Source organism: Ceratotherium simum, chromosome X (genome assembly GCF_057802395.1).
Source record: "Ceratotherium simum simum isolate JZ-2026a chromosome X, ASM5780239v1, whole genome shotgun sequence".
Classification (NCBI taxonomy): domain Eukaryota; kingdom Metazoa; phylum Chordata; class Mammalia; order Perissodactyla; family Rhinocerotidae; genus Ceratotherium; species Ceratotherium simum.
In genome coordinates, this window is record NC_141940.1 from 2,746,472 (window position 1) to 2,764,887 (window position 18,416).

Consider the following 18,416-nt stretch of genomic DNA (forward strand, 5'->3'; position numbering starts at 1 on the left):
TGGGTCTCACACTTGGCATAATAGAGAACTTTGAGATGCAGAGCAGGTCTCAGAGGTGTGATCTATGAACAAATGGTAGGTAGAGGGGAGAAAACTGCAGAAGGGTGTCCTATGGGTTCTATCTTCTTCCAAGATGGGCAATCTGTGAGGAGTTTGAGGATCAAGCTCTTGGAGAGAAACTGGCTCAGCAGAGACACTCTGGGGCAGAGAGGATGATGCATTCCCTCTCTAAGACTTGAGGGAGACTTTCAGAGAGGAAAAAGGAATCCCAGGTCACCTCTGAACAGACTGTCAGGAGCCCATCACCTTGCCCTCTTCTTCTGGGTCACACTTTTGGGGGAAGAGCAGAGTCCTGGAAAGGTAGTGCTGGGGGAGAAGGAAGAAACCATGAGAGTTTCTGGTCCTGCCCTGCAGCAAGCACACTCCTAATCTAAAAATGTCCACACTGATTGGGTACTTCTCACCTGTGAAATGACACTATCACCTGTCCTACGTGCCTCAGGCACTGGAGTTGAAAATGAGATAAGAGACATGGCAGTGCTTTGCTAAGCGGAAGCCAGAATGAAAGCAGTGATTGAAAGCCTGGGTGGCAAAAACCTTGGCAATGCAGGGTTTACACTAGGCAGTAGGTGACATCTGAGCTACTCCTCTATACCCCAGCCACCTTGAGGGAGCAGCTAAGAGAATACCCTTGGGCTGTGCTATCCAATAAGGTAGTCATGGAGTCACATGTGACTCTGGGCACTTGAAATGTGGCCAGTCTGAATTGAGATGTGCTGTACAGGTCAAATACCTACTAGATTTTAAAGAGTTAGTGAAAAAAAAAAAAGAATGTAAAATATCTCATTGATAAATTCTTTTACTGATCACATGTTGGAATGATAATATTTTCAGATATATTGGCTTAAATAAAACACATCGCTAAAGTTAATTTCACCAGTTTCTTTTGACTTCTAAATATGGCTACTAGAAGATTTAAAAAGCAGCTCACATTATGTTTCCGTTGGAAATGTCTCCTCCTCCATCGATCTAAGGGCTGACCCCCACTTCCTTCTGTCGCAGCCTGGGGGTCTCGCTTCTCTGTCCCACTATCTAAGTTGGTTCCTCCATGGTCACTCTTCCTTCCCACCTGAGGAATGGGCTCCACACCAACCCTTCCGTCCACTAGAGTTCCAACACCGAGCCCTTCAGGTTCTGAGCATTGGGGCGGAGGGGCGACCCGTGGGGACACCAGGGAGCCTGCCACGCCCGCGGAGAGTTCAGCCAGCTTACCCCCAGCGCCCAGCCTCACTGATCTTCTCTAGCAAGCCCTCCTCCAGCTGTCAAATGCTCCAAGGCATAGCCGTTACCATAGAAACTCCGCCTCACAGGACGCCACAGTCACTCAACAGCAAGGCCGCGGGCAAACCTGCAGCTTTCACCAGTCGACAGCTGTTCAGGAAGGCCGCCAAGCATGCCACGGGTCCACAAGGCGCATGCGTTCCGCACCGAGGCCAGTGCCACCGCCATCACCACCTTCCAAGTTCCTCCTGGACCCGCGGCCGCCTTTCCCGGGTCGCAGCCTCCGCGTCGTGACTCTTCGGAAGGGGCTGTTAGTCACCGCTGGCTCCCAGGGGCACACGGAGGCGCTCGAGCCCTTCCAAAGCATACTGGGAGTTGTAGTCCGCGGCCTGGGCACAGGAAGGGTCTACACGGGCGCCGCCTCTCCGCCAGTGGCGGGAGGTGAGGCAGTGGCGTCAGTGGCGAGGACCTCGAGGACGAGGACCTCGGCGATGAGCTAGTGCCCAGCGACCTGGCTGAGGGCTCCTGCAGCCAAGCTGCCTGCTAATACGCCTGCAGCCATATGTGTCGTGGTAGGGAAGGGGACAGTGTGGGTACTAGACAGGCACGTGGTGTTCCTGTGGACTGCAGGAAACAGTGAGGATCGCGAAGATTAACTCCTGCCACAGGTCTGCGTTGAGTGCCTTCCATGGGTCAGGCACTGGGCCAGGCATGGGAGAGCAGGGAACCCAGAGAAGCAGAGGCTTTGCCCTCGGGGAGTTCAGCAATTACGCAGCAGTGGGTCCAGTTGCAAGGATGCAGGAAGCTACTGAGTAGGGGAGGCAACCGCCAGACCACAGCAACGGGAGAGACGGGGCCCAGCAGGGTATCTTCAACCTGGGCAATGCCTGATCTATCCGAGCCTCACTTCCACAGAGCCGGATTCGGTTCAGGGTCTATGGACCACCTGCATGGACCAAAGCACTACTATAAGGAACAATATAATTTAGCCAGGTGAAGGTGAAGGGCAAATATGAGTTACACCAATCATCTTCCTCAAGACTTCCAAACTCTATCCAGACCAGTGCAAAATTCTATTGACTCCTCTACCTTCAAAATATCTTGCAAATTCGTTTACATCTCCGCGCTTCTGTCACTAACACTATATTCCAAGCCAGGGGTCAACAAAAATGGAGTTCGTGTGCTTCTGGGAAAGTTCAAACTTTCCAAGGGTTAGGTGGGTAAGGCTATTTTTAATTCCAGGTGTTTTACATTCAGGTGCTTGAAATCTGACAGCTTATTCATGCAGGCTCTCCATCTCCACAATCACATTTCTCCCACTTTACAAAAGAAAAGCGTACCCATTATTCATGCTGAAATATTCATACTGATGACTGAAATATGTTGTCCCAGGATTTAACAACTAGAGAGGGAACTGGCAAACAAAGGGACAACTCCAACTATTGGTTCGGGGGAACCTCCTTCAATGATGAATCAAATCATCAGGAGCTTGCTTAGGGCTTGACTTTTCCTATTGCGCACACACTATATTTCTGCTGGGAGTGATGCATCATTCTAAAACCTCAGTATTTTAGCCTGTGTTGAGATATTATGAATTCAGATATATTGTAGACTGGGGCATGGGGATGATTTGACATCTAATATGCCACAACATTATTAAATAATTTATATTTCATAAGGAACTGACTCCTGTCTTTTCCCCATATTAATTTTTTGCCACATTGTTCTTCATGATCACAGCTTGGACATGTCAATAGCTGGGGAAAAAGACACAATCAAAAAACTGAATCAGGTTAGAATACTCATTGTTTTCAGATTATCAGGAGTATTTTCTGATGTTACCAAATATTCAAGATACACGGAATAAAAACCACAGATAAAAATTTTACATGATTTTTTTTGACATAAGATATACTCCATACTATAAATAACTACTTTTACCAAATCACACCATGAACTATTCCAGTTAAAATTATTTTACCTGGTAAAATATTTTATATTTTCTACTCCTTTTAACAAAAAAAGGCTAACTACCAGACCAATTATTTTTCAGCAGTATATACATTTCTCTTTCTTGATGGCATGAGGAAAGGTTGACTATAATGTCTAATAAAATTAATGGATATATTCCTGAAGTTTACTTAATAGTGATTTATTTATTCCACAAAGACCAACACTAGAAAGAAATACACAAAAGCATACATGCCATGCTACCCATGGTGGGAACAGGCAGTGGCTGCGTGGACTCCCAGGGAGCTAGCTCATGGAGCTCCCCAGGGGTAAGGGAGAGGAAGGGACAGCAGGCAGGAGCCAGAGGCCCCAGGATCCCTCACCATCTCATTGGGGCTCAGGGCATCAAGACCTGGGGCATCAAAACCAAGCCAGCCTGTGTCAGTGTATGTGTGAGTGTGTGTAAGTGTGTGAAAGTATGTATGAGTGAGTTTGTGAATGTGTGTCAGTATGTGTGTCAGTGAATGCGTGTGAATATGTGAGTAAATACATAAGACTGTGTGAATGTGTTAGTGAATGTGTGTAAATGTGTTTATGAGTGTGGACATTTTTGAGTATGTATTAGTTTGTGTGCACATGAGTGTGTTGTGTGTGAGTGACTGTGTGTGAGTGTGTAGGTGTGTGGATGTATGTTTGTAATGCGTTTTAGTGTCTATCAAAGGGTGTGTGTGTCAGTGAATGTGTGTGTGTGTGAATGTGTACATGAGTGAATGTGTTTAGGGTGTGAGTGTGTGGGTTAGTGTGTGCCTGACTGTGTGTGACTGTGAGTGTGTGGGTGTGGAAGTGTATGCTTACGTGTCTTCGTGTGTATAAGCAGATACGTGTGTCAGTGAATGCATGTGAGTGTATGTAAATTTGTTCATGAGTGGACGCGTCTGGTGTGTGAGTATGTATGAGTTTGTCAGTATGTCTGAGTTAGCGTGTGTCTGAGTGTGAGTGAATGTGTGCTAATGGAGGAGTATATGTGTGTTAGCGTGTGAGTGAATGTGTGAGACGTTGTGTGAGTTTTTCTGTGAGTGCATTTGTTAGATGGTTGAAGTTTTTTATTTTATTTTATTTTATTTTATTTTATTTTATTTTATTTGTGAGGAAGATTAGCCCTGAGCTAACATCTGTTGCCACTCCTCCTCTTTTTGCTGAGGAAGACTGGCCCTGGGCTAAACATCCGTGCCCGTCTTCCTCTACTTTATATGGGGGACGCCTGCCACAGCATGGCCTGATAAGCGGTGCGCAGGTCCGCACCCTGGATCTGAACCCGTGAACCCTGGGCTGCCGAAGCAGACCACTATGCCACCAGGCCGGCCCCAGTTGGTGGTTTTTTTATTTGTTTGAGGAATCAAATAAGAGAGCTGGGAAGAAGACAGAGCGAGGCACTTGTCGCTTCTTCACAAAACAGTAGCAAGACTTCTGTTGGTGCCGGGCTGCTGAGCCCTACAGCTGGGCCTGCTATGCAGTCATCCATTTGCGGACCCTGGCACGTTCCTGTTTTCAAGGTCCTACTATCCTGTGTGTTACTACTGTTGTCGTGCGATCAAAGCCTATGTGAACATCCATGTATGAGTCTTTTTGTGGATGTTTGTTTTCCTTTCTCCTGGGCAAATACCTAGGAGTGGAATGGCTGGGCCACAGGGTAGGGCTATGTTTAACGTTATGAGAAACTCCACACAGATTTCCAAAGCTGTTATGACAATTTATACTCCCATCACCAGTGCCCGTTTCTTGGGGTTCTCAAGAAAGTTTGTGTTGTCATCTTTGAACTTTCAGCTATTCTAGTCGGTGACTCATGATATTAATTTGCATTTCTGTGATGACTAATGATATGGAGCACTTTTTTGTGTGCTTATTAGCTATCTGTCTTCCTCAGTGAAGTACCTGTTCAGGTCTCTTGGCCAGTTTTCAGCTGCAGTCCTTGACTTTTTTATTGCTGAGTTGTGCAACTTGTCAAAATACTCTGGATACAAGTCCTTTGTCAGATATGTATGTTGGGAATATTTTCTCCCAGTTGTGTATTCCCTATGCATGTTCTTAGTGGTGTCTGTTCATGAGAAGATGGATTTAACTATGATGAGGTCCATTGCATCATTTGTTTTCCTTTGTAGTGACTACTTTCTGGGTCCTGCCTAAGAGATCTTTGCCTGGCCCACATTTGCAAAGATATTGCCCTATGTTTTCTTCTAGAAGCTCTGTAGTTTTAGCTTTTGCATTTAGGTCCTACAGTGTACCTAAATTAATTTTTGTATTTGGGGAGAGGTGTGGGGTTAAGGTGCATTTGAAAAATTTTCATTTTGGCACTGATTTTATTTGGGGTGTTGGTCAAAAATCAGTTGACTGTGTACCTGTGGGTCTATTACAGTGTTCCATATTCTCTCTTCTGTATTTTTCAGTTCTCCATTTGGTTCTTCATTATAGTTGTCGTTTTCTGTTGAGATTATTCCTCATTGGTTCCTTCATTATATTCATGTTTCCCTTTCAATTCTGGAACACATTTATTTCCAATAGCTGCCTTTAAGTTCTCACTTGTTAATCCTTTGCCATTTCTGGACCTATTGGCACATTTTCCCCTTGGTTATGGGTCACGTTTTCATCCTTCCCATGTCTAAAAAGTTTTGCATGGAGGCTGGACATTGTTTTTTGCACACACATGTTCACAGCAGGTTTATTTGTAATAGCTAAAAACTGGATGTCATTCAACAGGTGAATGGTTACACAAACCCTGGTACATTCACACCTTGGACTACTCCCCAGCAGTAAGCAGGAACCAACTATGGATACACTCAACAACTGGGATGGATCTCCAGGGAATTGTGCTAAGTGAAGAGAGTCAACCCCAAAAGATTACAAGGCTATGATTCCAATTCAATTTATATAACACTTTTTGAAATGATGAATTTTAGAAATGGAGGACATATTACTGGCTGCCAGGGCTTTGGAGGTGGAGGGAGGGGAAAGACAGGTAGTTACAAAAGGAAAACACTAGGGATCCTTGTGGTGTTGCAACTGTTCAGTGCCTTAACTATTGTGGTTGGATACACAAACCTACCCAGTTGATAAAATGGTATAGAACTTACACACACACACACATACACACGCACACGCACACGCAAGTGAAACTAGGGAAATCTGAACAAGATCAGTGGATTGTATCAATGTCAATGTCCTGGTTGTGATATTATAGTATAGTTTTGAAAAATGTTACCATTGGAGGAACCTGGGCTAGGTGCACAGGGATCTCTCTGTATTAATTTTTACAACTGCATGTCAACCTACAACTATCTCTAAAACAATTTTTTTAAAAAAAACAGACAGGTAGGAAGAGAGATATAGAAAAGAGAGTAACATTACTAATTGAATAACATTTTAAAAAATCAATTGTAAGGACTTCTTTTAAAATTTAGAGTAGGCTGGGCCCTGGCCTCATAGAGCTTATTATCTAGCTGTGTAGCACTCACATCCAATTCAATAAAGACTGGAGGAAGATGAGGGGGCAGTGGTTGGGAGTCAGGGAAGACTTCTAGAAAGAGGTAGGAGGCTGGACATTTTAACTTATGTTCTTAAGTGTCTTGGTTTTGTTGTTTCCCTTATTTCTGTGTCGAGTTTTGTTGCAGCAGGCAGTTTGTTTACTTACAGACCAGCATGAGCCTTTCAATGCTTGTTTTTAAGCTTTGTTAATGTAGGTCTCATAGAGCTCCTTGAGCCTTCCTCCTAATGTGTGGCCTTTCTGGGTTCTGTTATGGATATCTGGGGACATCAATGTGGTCTCTCGACTCTGGCTGGTGGGAACACTGTGTAAGCTCTAGTAGTTCTCCAGCTCACAGCTCCTGGGAGGTGTTCTGTGCCCAACCTTGTGGTGTCTCAATCTGAGCATGCAGAGTTAGTAGGCAGCCATAGACCCAGCGAGAACTTTGTGTGGTACTCTGGAGCTCTTTCTACGCCAAGTTCCCTTGTCTCCAGTATACTGCTTGCAGAATGAAGTAGCACTCGACTCCACCACTCAGCAAGACTGCCACATGCTGCTTGGATTCCCCCTCCCTTTGCCATGGACTGGAAAGTACCTCCACGCCAATAGCTGTGCTGATATTTGGCCCCACCTTGATAGTTTGCCTTTCTGTCAGGCCTCACAGTCCCGGCAAACTCCCCACAGTCGAGGCACTCACCCTGCAGTGGATGGAGTCGAATGGTCAGAAGATATTTGGGGCCCGGAGAGAAGGTTAGTGTGGATGGGGCCCAGGGCGGTGGATGGAGGGGCAAGGAGAGGGAGCAGATCCACAGGGAGGTCAGATGGGGCCATGAAGGGCTTGTGGTACCCATGCTAAGAACTTTGGACTTCTGCCCCAGATGTGCAGCAGGCCACCAGAATCTCCAGGGTAGCATCTCTGCCCCAGAGGTTTGTGAAGGAGAGGAATGACCTGCTCATGTCTGTGAACTAGAAAGGTCGGTGAGGAAGCAGTGATGGGGAGGGACTAGAGGGAGTATTTGTGTCACGCCAGAAGTGGCTACAGAGGTCCAAGTAGTGAGTGAATCCAGAGGCCACTGAGGGTTCTCATCTGCTGAGGTTGGAGGAACACCAAAGCTGGGAGTCAAGCAGATTCCTGTTGGACAGGGTCTTTTTGCAGACCTGGGCCAAACGTCTCCATAGGAAGCGAGCATTTTGCCTGGCCGTCTCCCAGTCGCCAGAGGCAACTGTCTTTCTTAGCTAGTGCCCCCTTCCCTCTAACCCAAAGCTACAGGCTATCCATGAGGGCACTCCCTGTCCCAAAAGGGAGGGCCTGGGTTCTGCCTGGAGGCCATGTGCCGCTGGCTGCCTTCTCTCCTCCCAGTTGACCCTGAAAAGGCTCAGTTCTTCCAAGGAGGGTGTGAGGACCATGAACTCAAGCAGGCCCGATTTGGCCCAGCTCTGCCCTCATAGGTCATCCCAATTGAAACCAGGCATCTTGTTTGGAGTCATCTGTCACTCCTGGTCACAAGTGTCCTACCGGATTGCTCGCAACCTCTCTGATTACAGGGAACATTTCTTGTGGCATCCCTTCCAGGGATTCTGATCACTGCCCCCCTCACACACACACTCATGATTTGGAGGAATCATAGGCCGGTTTCTCTTGTGGCTAACTAGACCATTGGGGAAATCACTTTCCATAGAGCCACCACTAAGGACACAGAGGAAGGGCCTGACCTCGGAAGCCCAATTTGGAGGCGGGTGACAGAGCAATACAGCACAGCAAATGTACATGGCCAACTCCAGCCAAACCACAGGGTTTCCTTGGCAATCAGGGTCCCAACCGTCCCACGGTATGTGGACGAGCCCTGCAAAGGCTTCAGAGCCAGTGCCGAAGGAGAAAGCCAAGCTATTCCCTTGGACAGGACATGAATTCTAGGGGAATCCAAACTTTCTCAGGTGTATTAGGCTCCTGGGACTGCAGTAGAAGTTACCACGGACTGGGTGGCAATCTCTCAAAAAAGATAAATTTATTGTCTTACAGTTCTGGAGGCCAGAAGTCTGAAATCAAGGTGTTGGCAGAGTTGGTTCCTTCTGGAGGCTGTGAGGGAGAATCTAGCTTCTGGTAGCCTTGGATTGTGGCAGCGGAAATCCAATCTTTACGTGGCATTCTCTCTGTTTGTATGTTTCTGTGTCCAAATTGCCCCTTTTTATAAGGACACCAGTCATATTGGATTAGGGGCCCACTCTACTCGATCTTAACAAATTACATCTGCAAGGACCCTGTTTCTAAATAAGTTCACCTTCTGAGGAACTAGGGGTTAGGACTTCTCCGTACAAATTTTGGGGGGAACACAATTCAGCCCATAGCACCTGGTGCTTCATGATGCAGCCTCAAAGATTATGGTTCACATGGCACTAAGCATGGTACTAGCTGCCAGAAGAATTAATTTTTAGCAGTATATTCTTTTCTCTTTCTTCATGACATGAGGAAAGGTGGACAATAATGTCTAATAAAATTAATGGGTTTATTTCTGAGATTTACCTGATTGTGATCTATTTATTCCCCAAAGACCAACACTAGAGCGGAATACATGCAGGATGCATGCCATGCTTTCTATTGTAATGCTTTATTTGACAACATAAAATTTAAGTTACAAATCATATAGGCTTATAATAAACTGGGTGATGAGAAATAGCCTTATTATCCCATTTTACAATTGATTAAAAAATGGATAAGGTATATTACCTCTATAGCATTTAAATCTCTATATTGATGTTTCTAATAATATCTATGTTCAAAGAAGTATCCTATCATGTATTTCTTAGTGGTTTAAAAAATATATTCTTCCCACTACATAGTAACATAATTATTTAATTTGAAAAACCAAGTCAGATTGTTCTGACAGAAATTAAGCCTGATTTGCCTCATCGGTGTGACAACGATGAGGGCTTTTCCCTGTAAAGTTTCATGGCACATATTTCCCATATATTGAATGAGCTAGATCTGCAACTTTAAGGTTTTGACGGCAATACGTTGAAGACATGGATCAGGTAAGAGCATTTTTATCCAAAACTATTGTTGTCAAAATTGTGTTTAAATTAATATTCAGTATGCCCAGACTTTTCCGAGTAAATAAGATGAAACAGAGTACTTCTAAGTGAAAGAGTAAGAGATAGACTTCATAGCCATGTCTTTGCAAAGACGTTTTGGTATATTTCTCAGAAATTGCGAAACAAAGGACTCTAATGAGTGGGGGACCAATCCTTTTGCAGGTCAGGTGGTTACCAGTGCTTTGCAAAGGGACTTCATTGAGTTGTCAGCTGAATGATAGGTCCTTAAATACAATTTTTGATGAGAGATCATTGTGTCATTGTTGGCAGACCTCATGGAAGGAATTCAAAGAAGGAGATGACGTACTATATTAAATCTTCTTTTTGCTCCCATCTGCTTCTTTAGATAAAAAAAGGTAAGTAGGATTACAATTAAAGCAGGATCCTGCCTCATATTTGCACACCTCGGTGTTGTCCATGAAAACACTAATTCGTGGGGGCAGGGGGGAATCTCATTCATCTCTTCTAAAGATTCATTTCCAACCAAATTTTACTTTTCATGTTGAATAATTATTTATCAAAAATTTTATGATCTTTGTTATTCTGAGCAACTGGGCACTACGATTAATAATTGTAGTGATAGAAAGTTTTAAAAATTTAGAGTCTTTGGATCACAATGAATAACATAGGATTTCGATTTGTTTATATATTTTTGTTGCAGAGAAACACCATGGGGTTCCATAAAAGACGTCGAGGATAAAAGATAGATCACATTCAGATAAAATTATGTGGGGGAAGAGGGATGTAAATACGAGTTCAAGGAGATGAAACACGGATGCCGATTTTCCAACTTAAAGGAGAGCTTTTTCATGTATTTTTAAATAGATGATGATGGGTATCAAATTGGCAGGGTATTTAGATTTCATTGAATACCATCAAAATAGTGGTGTTAAAGTTTTATTTTAAAATTTCAACATTTACAATATAGCACAAATGACCTATTTACAACTACTTAAAGTGAAATGTTTTAGATGTCAACTTCCGTGTGTGAGGGGATACAGAGTTTCTCAGAATTATTTTAGGGGGTTTTTGAACAAAAACTGACTACTTAGACTACATCTAAGCTGTCCTCCTCTGCCGGCTAGGATTCTGCAGTAGCCCACTCACTGGTCTTCCGAAAGACCACCCTGCCCCTTCCAAAACTTTCTCCACACTGCAGCAAGAGTGATCTCTTAAGATGCAAATCTGATCACATTAATCCCTTGCTTAGAAATCCTTCAATGACTTGCCATCGTGCTTTGAATTAGGGCTAAAATCCTTAACCTGGTTTACACAGCCTGAGAGGTCTGATACGTGTCTGCCAATAACGATGATCTCTAAGCAGCCTTCCACCCTTGCTTGATCTGCCGTATTCAGTCTCTCTTAGGTAATATTGTCCCCACCACTGGACGTTTGAGCATTGCTGTACCCTTGGCCTGGAATGCTCTTGCCTTCCTCCTTCCTGTAGGTATCTCCTACATGTCTTTCAGGTCTCAGCACCAGTGCCATTTCCTTAGGAAAGACTTGTTTGACTTTCCAGACTAATTCTTATCCCCCTAGAGAGTTCTCACATAGCACTGTGTTCCTTTCCTTCATAGCACTGGTCATATTTGCCATTTTATATGTATTATCAGGTTGATACTTAAAGAAGATCCACAAAGACTCGGGAGTGATTTAAAAAAAAAAATCAAAATTCCAGCCCCTCCACATGCATTCCCATCCCATCCACAGGTCAAACTCTCGGTTACTTTTGAATGAGAGAACAGCTCCTTGGCCTCCCTCGCTTCCTCCCCACACTAGTTTCCAGGGCACTGTCCATGGTCTGAGTTCTTCACACTTGACGACTCTTGACACTAAAAGGGGACACTTTTCTGTTTCAAGCACCTGGCTCCGACAACCAAGACTCATGATTTTCATGAGGATTGTCTTTGCTAGGCTCCACAGAAGTAAAAAAAAAAGCCAAGAGTTACACCCTTTGTTCTCTTTGGACTTTTCCTATTGTGCTCACTGCTCAGATCCCTGAACTTTAGACCTGTACTTAATTTGAAACAAGCACCCAGTGAATATTGGTTGGTCCTTTGCATCTCTGTACCATACATTCCTGGCAGAAAACGCACATAAAGAGCTTTTGCTGCCACCTGAATGGATGCTAGGACACTGGGGTGGGGTGCAGTGGATCCCCTTGATGGATATGGCAGAGTTTATCCTGCAGCATTTGCTTGAAGGGTAATTTCCTTACAGTCTGTGATCCCCCCTTAGACCATGCACTGAGTTAGGACAGGGTCTATTTCTGCTCTGGCCCACAGGCGTAGGCTCAGCACATACTATAATGAGTGGAACATGGTGGGTACAGCTTAATTCTTTGTTAGGTGAATTAAAGAAGGTCCTCATTTTGTCTGGCGAAGGCCTTGGGAGCTCCCCAAGTTCAAAGGGGTGGAATTTCCTATCTTGTGGGGAGGGAGGAGAGAAAAGATAAAGCATATCTTTCCTTCCCAAGGGAGAGGGACAGGAAATCCCCTTCACACCTGCCCCTGTGGAGGCTAAAGGAGCACTTGCATTTGGAGAGGGCTGGAGGTCAGTCAGGAGAGAGAGGGCCCAGGAAGGAGATCCATAGACAAGTAGACAAGCAGAGCCTTCAGAGCTCACTGAGCGCCCATTGGACCAGGCTGGGCTGGGCTCCTGAGGGAGGAAGTGGACTCAGTCACCAGGGTCAAGGTGTTATAGGCCAAGACACACCCTTATTCCAGGCAAGGAGGTGGCAGGTCAGGAGAGACAGACCTGCCCTCCTCTCTTGGACTTTGCTCCTAGGAAATGGAAATGGCTAGGTTTGGAAGAGGCAGGGCTGGGAGAGGAAGATCAAGCCGGAGAACACCAGGCCAGGCCTGCCTTGCAGTAGCCCAACTCCGCAGCCTGGAAACTACCATTCCCAGAGTCTTCATGACTAAAGGCTCCTGAGTTTCCACTATCCCCTCCCTCACTGGGACTCTCACCCTGACCGCTCATCCTGCACCTTACAGGAGGCAGAGCCTGGATAGGGGTGCTGTACTCATCATGGCAGGAAACACAATATCACCTCAGGAGAATGCTGGAACTTGGAATCTTCCAAACACTACCACATATACTCCCACAGGGGATTCTCACGGCCTCCCAGTGAGCCAGGCAGACAGCTGACAGATGAGGAAATAGGGGTTCTCCAAGGAAGAGCGACTTCCCCAGGCAAACACAATGGAACCCAGCGTCTTAGTCAGTTCAGGCTGCCATAACAAAATACCACAGACTGGGCGGCTTAAACAACAGACCTTGATTTTCTCACAGTTCTGGAGCCTGGAAGTCGGAGATCAGGGTGCCAGCATGGTCGGTTTCTGTCGAGAGCACTCTTCCCGACTTGTAGGTGGCTGCCATCTATTTGTGTGCTCACTTGCAACCTCTTCTTTGTGCGTTTGGGGTAGGGGAGGGGAGGGAGGGAGAGAGAGAGTGCAAGAGACAGCTCTCTGGTGCCTCTTCTCAGAAGGACATTTAATCTTAACTACCTCCTTATAGGCCTTATCTCCAAATACAGTCACATTGGGGGTTAGGGCTTCAGCATACGAATGTTGAGGAGACAAAATTCAGTCCATAGGACCAGGTGCTCCATAACAGAGCCTCAGAGAACATGGTTCATTTCAATGCCGCCTCTGTTCAGAGTGTACAGTTCAATGCATTTTGAAAATTGCACCCACCCAGTAACTAACCCAGCCCCCTGTCGAGATACAAAACACTTACATCTTCCCAGAAGGTACCCTCGACCCCCTTGCCAGTCGCTCCTACCTCCCTGGAGACAGCTGCCCTCTGAATCTCCTTCACCACAGACTCGTTTTGTCTGCTCTTGCATTCCATGCCAATGGACTCATACGGTGTCACACTCTGCTCTCTAACTTCTCTCACTTAGCATATTGTCTGTGAGACACACCCATGTGGTTGCGAGGGTCAGCTGTCCACTGGTTTTCACTGCTGTGTAGGATCGCTACAGGGTAGGGAGTCACAGCAAGTCCCTCATCCCTTCTCCTGCTGATGGGCACTTGGGTTGGTTCCTGTGTGGGGATATTATGATGAAAGCTGTTGGGAATGTCCTTGAGTGAGTCTCTTTGTGGATATGTGTGTTCCATCCTCTTGGGTATATAAGTAAGAGTGCCAAGGCTGGGTCACAAGGTAGGTGGATGATTTATTTAAAACGACTCCAGGCAGATGTCCAAAGCTGTTGTGACAATTTACACTCCCGTCAGCAATTCTCGACATGAGGACCATCCCGACCCCGACCCAAGGCAAAGAAAGGCCGGCTACCTATTAGGCCACACCCCGAGTCCCACATCTGTACCGAGCTCACCGCCACCCAGCTCCTCCAGAGGGACTGCCATGAGTTAGGGAGTGTGCTACAGGCAACCAGGTCTGCAAAGGACCGATCGAGGACATGCTGACACTTACCCAGTCCAGCAGGACCCCAAATCAGGGAAACATGAGTGCTGTGTTGGAGTGATGCTCAGAAAGGCCATGTGAGCCTGAAAGGAGCCACCTGCACCTGTGAGGTTGCAGTGGGCAGGTGCATGCAGAGGGGGCTGGCAGCCAGGAAGAAACTAAGGAGGTACTGTTCCCCTGGTAGGAGCGGCCAGTGAGGGAATGGCAGGTTCACAAAGGAGAGGAGGGAGCCCACCTGGCCGCCCAAGGACCTGTGGAGGGTTTGGGGCAGGGCTGGGAGCTCTCGGAGGCTGACAGCAGGAGCAGAGGGGGCAGTGGAGGAAGAGGGCTGTTGAGCAGCCAGAGCAGGCTGTGGCTGGTGGGGAGCTGGTCTGCAGCCACAATTTAGGAAGTATGAGCAGGCACTGCCTGGTAGGAAGGTAGGCGGGAGCGCTAGGCTCTCCCTGGAGGAGACAGGAGGGGCCTGTCTGTCTGTGCAGAGCTTGGGCCCTCGGTGATTCTGGTGCAAAGCAGAGAAGCCCTTCCTGGGTTGTGAGCAGACAATGCTCCCACTCAACCCATGGAGGTTAAGGGACACTTAGCCGAGGTCACTCAGCTAGGAGGCAGCCAAGTGGAGAGAAACACTGAGGCTCCCCCTCTGCTGCCATGCCCTTGTTCTATGTGCTCAGCTAGGCTGGCTGTCCTCCGGACTTTATTCCTAACAGCTAGTACTAGAGGAGGTGTGCTATGGAAGCGTCCCATCACCTGGCGGGCCAGGGCCTCTGTGAAACTTGACTGAAGCATCTCCGCACCACCTCACAGTGAAGTGCTTCTGTGTTTATTCCTCCGTGTGGTCAACATCTGCCAAGCGCCGCCTCTGTGTGGGGCACAGTGCTGGCAATCAGGGGGCCTAAGCCAAAAGACAGAAGACCATGGGGGCTGAACCAAGCAGGTGGCACAATTACAATTCCTTTACCTCTACCAGGGAGCCTAGCTGCCCACAGGGCCTGGGTGGGGGTGGGGGTGGTGCTGGGGTGCTGGGGGTTGGAGGGAGGAAGAGGGCAGAGTGTGTATCTAGCTGAGTGTCACACAGGACTCTTAAATGCAAACGTGGCCACAGAAACTCATGCCCACCCCTGTCACCCCACTTCTCAACACCTCCTCTCACAAAAGGCGAGAGGAAAGACAACTGCTGGTGCAATTCCCGTGTCAGAGAGGAGCCCTCCCATCCTCTGAGTCCACACACAAATGAGAAGCCTGGGACCCTGCTTGAGCACTCCCTGTGCCTTCTCCCTCTCTGGAGCCTGTATCTTCCCCTTTCTCTTAAACTCTTCTGCCAGAGGAGGCCCAGACCACCACCGTCTGGCCTGGACTACCGCAGAAGGCCCTCTCTGCTCCAGGCTTGCCTCCCTGCCGCTCAGTTCACCACACAGCAGGTCTGATCCTTGCTATCCCTTAGCTTCAAACCCATCAGGCCTACCCACAGCCCTCAGGATAAAGGTCCCAGACCCCTGGCAGATGGGAGCAGGCTGACAGATGCAGGTGCTTGCTCGAAAGAAGGCACCAAGGGCCTCCACTGGGCCATGGTCTGTTCTAGGTACTGGAGATCCCGGGGTGAGAAACATGGGCAAGGCCCCTCCACCTCGGGGGCTTATCATCTGGGGAGAGAGGCACTGATGCCCAAAAGCAAGGACTCAAACCAGCATCTATCATGTGATGACATATAAATTAATGCCGCTAATGTGAACATAAACAGAGTGTTTTCTGGGGTCTACTTTTGATGTGGGTGGCCAGGCAGAGGAGGCCCCCAGGAGGAGGGGACGTTTCAGCTGAGATTTGAATGAGGAGGAGGAGGAGGAGGCCACCACGGGAAGTTCTTCGGGTGGGTTGTCCCACACAGAGGAGGTGGGAAGTCAAAGGCCATAGGTGGGAACGGGCTGGGTGTGCTCTGGGGCCAGCAGAGAAGGCCAATGCAGCAGGAGTCTGGTGAGAGGGGCCAGGGGCGGGGCAGGTGGCACAGGAAGAAGAGCAGAAGAGGAAGTCAGCTCCCAGGGGGACCCTATTGGCCAGGGAGGGAACTTTGGAATATACTCTAAGGAGATGGGGAGCCACAGAGAGGACCTGTCACCGGGGAGAAGTGGGGTCTGGTGGTGTTGCAAAGAATTTGCCCTAGCTGCCGTGGGAGTGGGAATGGGTTAGAGAGAAGGGCCAGAGTGGAGGCAGGGAGAGCAGGAGATGGGGCCAGGGACCATGGAGACGTGGAGAGGGGCAGCAGTCACCAACTAGAGTCGATAAAACCCAAAGATGGGTTAGACTATGGGGAGAGGATCAAAGGAGAGGGGGGAAAGAATCTTGGCATCTTTGCTTGAGCAACCAGGTGGAAGGCGGAGGGAGCCTTTGGGGGAAGCCTGGGGAAGAAGCAAGCATGCTGAGGAGGATGAATTGCTCTGGTTTGGACACCTTCCTTCTGAAATTCCCATGGGGCATCCCAGTGAGTAGTTTGATGAGCACGTGTGGAGCTCGGGGAAGAGGTCTCACCAAGAGATTGGACCCTTGGAGACATCAGCAGGCAGATAACTCATCCCTCGGATGAGAGGACCTCGGATGAGTGTGGCATCAGAGAGTGCACCAAGAGAGCCCACCTCCACCATGCTGAGCTTGAGCAAAGGAGGAGGAGGAGGGAGTTCCAAGGATAGGCAGGCAGAGAGGAAGGAGGTCAGCCCGAAGGTGGAGGAGTTACAGAAGCCAAAAAAGGAAAGGGTTTTGAGAAGGAAGGAGGGTCAACTGTGCTGAGAGGTGGAGCAAAATGAGGGCCGAGAGGTGACAAAGGAAAGGCAGTCGAGGCATCACAGCCCAGCCCTGGCAGAGGGTGGAATGGGTGCCCCAAGGCAGAGCCGGAGAGTCCTGGGCTTGAAGTCAGCAGGAAGGAGAGGAGTAGGAAGAGGTGAGGCTGAAAACAAGGGAAATGAGTTGACAGTTGGCCTGCAGGCCAGCTGGCCAGTTGGCAACACGGGACTCACACATATTCCCCAGAGAGCGCCCTCTCTGACAAATCATGGCGGAAACCAAGAAAGAGGACAACATTGGGTGCAAGCTATAGCAGGACTAATGCAGAGGTTCGGTGGACAGAAATTCTCCCGGTGGGTGTTAGGAGCAGCAGTTCGCCTGTATTAGAACAGGTAGTCTTGGCCCTCAACGGGGAGAAGGGGAGGGAGTCCACGCATGAGGTCAACTGGGCAAGCTGGTTTGTGACAGACCATCCGTGTTTCTTCATTTATCCAGTGTTTACCACCTGGGAGGAAGGAAAGCTGGGAGAGTAAGACTATACGGGCAAGCCAAGGTCCACCTGTGAGACCAACTCCAATGTGGCCTGCTTCTGGGCGATGGATGAGTGCAAAAAAAAGTGAGAGTGGCTTTGACCTCGAGGCTGGGAACTTTCTCCTAGAAACAGGCCAACAACGCTTCTCAGCGGTGGGGAGGAAATGAGCAAAGGAGACTCACAGAAGAGGAATCAGGAACGGCCGACAAACTTACGAGAGGATGCCCAACCTCACTGCAGACCAGGGAAATGCAAGGCACACAGTGACAAGGTAGGGCATCTCCCCATGGGGTGGGCAGATGGTCAAGGCTGGACAAGACCAAAGGCTGCTCAGGCTGTGGGACACACAGGACTGCTTCCATGCTGCTGGTGGGAGTGAACAAGGGTTCAGCCTCTCAAGGGAGATAACAGATTAGCAACACCTGGTCATGGCAGCGATGGGCACAGCTCAAGTCCCAGCAAAACCACTTCTTGGTATACGTGCCAGAGCCTGTCATGCCAACGGCGGCTCAGACAGGCACGCGCAGGGTGCTGGTGTCAGCAGTGTCTGTAATGGGCAGAGCCTGGGAAGAGCCCGAATGCCCATCCATAGGGTCACAGACAAATAAACTGGGGCTGTGATTCAACAAGGAGCATGAGCGAGGGAAACCTTGACCAGTAAAGCTCAAGTGGGAAAAGCAGGCCGCAGAAGAGGATCTCTGGTCGGATGCCAGGCAAGGAAAGAGAAGGGCCGGGCAGGCAACAACAGCCGGAGGTGCGACCCTGAGGGAAACTGCTTGCCATTTGACTGGTGGAGAGGCTGTCCACATGGCCCCAGACTCCTGTAATGGGACAAGAGCAGGGTGGTGA

The 18,416-nt window shown here is 48.1% G+C and overlaps 1 protein-coding gene across 1 annotated transcript in view; it reads right to left on the minus strand.

Moving 5' to 3' along the window:
* The window catches only part of LOC101406515 (uncharacterized), a 64,566-nt gene that overhangs the window by 44,603 nt on the left and 1,547 nt on the right, over positions 1-18,416 (minus strand).